The following is a 2,055-nucleotide window of genomic DNA, read 5'->3' as shown; positions in this document are numbered from 1 at the left end:
GGGAGGACTTCCAAGTCCTCCTACCGCCACAACCGACACACGTACGATCGGAATGTCGTGACACACGTGACGCCGTGGTCTTTGCGATGACGAATGTCGCGACGTTTAATTTCACGGCATTAAAAGTCGTGACTCGGTGTTACGTGAAAACGAACCTTTACTCGGATTCCCGAGCGTTCGATCATCCACGGTCGATGAGCGTGGACCCACGGCCTAGGTTCTCCTCTAGTAATGGCTCGAGCTACTTGGCGGGTGTGCCGGTGCGGCAGGGTGGCAAGCCGGTTAAGAGAACGCTAGAAAAGAAAGAAGAAACCGACGATCGGTCATCTCGATGCATATACGCGTTCGTGACGCGAGCGTAGAGACTCACGTAGCAGGCGCGAGCGCGCAGCTGCGCTCACGCACGCACACGGTCCCGCTGCTTTTTATATTAAATCTGCCGTACGCTTCGCTAGACCTCGGAATTGAGATAACGTTATCCGATGACGAGCGCCTATATCGCGGAGTATTACCACTGAAAATTATTAACCGTCGCGATCGGCCTCGACGATCGAGCTTTTGCCGAGGATCGAGACGATCCTCTCGATGGAGCCTCCGAGCATTCCCGAGCTCTGCTTTCGCGTAATTTCTTCCTTTGCGCGTTAAACTATCTCGTGTACCTGAAATCGTACAAGAAATTTCGTCGCTCATGTAAAAAGAACGAAAACGTTGCCGAGCAAAGTTTGGAATCCCCATCGAGAGAGTTTTCTCTGCCATTCGAATAGAGTTGCGCGTCTTTTCGGTTTTTATTTCCTTCCTCTATCTCGTTTCCTATTTACCTCTCGGCCCGCTCGTCGAGAAGGTTAATACGCGACGGCGCAGCGCACGTACGCGAAGGAAACGAAGAAAATTAGGGTCGAGCTCGCGTGGCCGCGGCGGAAAGAAAGGAGTTTCAGCGATCGGTCGTAGATGCTTCCACTGGATCGTAAAGCGAGCATTTCGCGTCGGCTGATCTGTTATTAAGCAATTATCCTTGAATTATGACCGCGGCAAGTAGCTTGGAAGCAAATTGGACATCGTCCGGCGGCTGCCGGCGAATCTTAGAAAAATGATTTTTAATCGAACCGCCGCGTATTAAACGGCTCTCTCTCGCAACGCCGTAATAAATCCGCGGTAGATCCACGGGCCCGCGGAATGCCCGCTGAAATTACGAGCGACCGGCCGCGGAATTAATCGCCCGGCTCGATGCCTACTCGAGCCTCGCGACCTTGGCGAGTTTATTCCCGCAAAAACGTCCGGAATCGCGTCATCCACGTTCTGCGTTTCGCTCACGCCAGAGCATTCCGTGTTCCTCGAAGTTTTCGGGTGTTCGAAAATTCGAGTTACTCGTTGACTATTACGTTTGGAACTGGTAAAGATAATGCTTTTTTTATTCCCTTTGATAATCGTAACGCTAAATTATTCTAGAATGAAATGTAGCACATCGATTCCATTGAATATGCGAACGACTACCGAGGGAGCACCGCGACGAAGTTGTCAGCTTTCCTCGACGCGTTCCCTCTCCGTTCGAGGCAGGCGTCGTCGCGTTGATCGTCGATCGGCGTGGATCGATTGCGTCGAGCCGAATCTAGCGCATTGTCATACTTAACCGTAGCCTTTCGAAGCCCGACACGCCTACCGAGTTTAATGAACTTCTGCGATCGGGCGCCGCGATGCTGTTCGCGGCTCCGGTTCGCCGCGAGAGTAAGCCGTTATCCGCAGGCCTGACCTACGCGAAGATTTCGAGCAACGTAACTCATCATTATCTAGATAATACGCGGGCTCGCGCACGCCAGTCCTCGATGAATCACTTCCACACCCAATAGCTCGACACGCTCGCGAACGGTGAACGAGCTTTCACGCGCGTGTCTCGTACGCTTTCCACCGTATCGAGGATTCCTTGACCGCCGATAAATATCCCCGTGGATCGTCGATTTATAGCGCGTTTACATACATCGAATTGCTTCGGCCAAACCGTGTCCTGAAAACAGTGGACGCCTCGACTCCACTTGGATATCTATTATAACACCCTCGATG

The sequence above is a fragment of the Hylaeus volcanicus genome, chromosome 5 (genome assembly GCF_026283585.1).
Source record: "Hylaeus volcanicus isolate JK05 chromosome 5, UHH_iyHylVolc1.0_haploid, whole genome shotgun sequence".
Classification (NCBI taxonomy): Eukaryota; Metazoa; Arthropoda; class Insecta; order Hymenoptera; family Colletidae; genus Hylaeus; species Hylaeus volcanicus.
Note: the sequence above shows the minus strand (reverse complement) of the source record.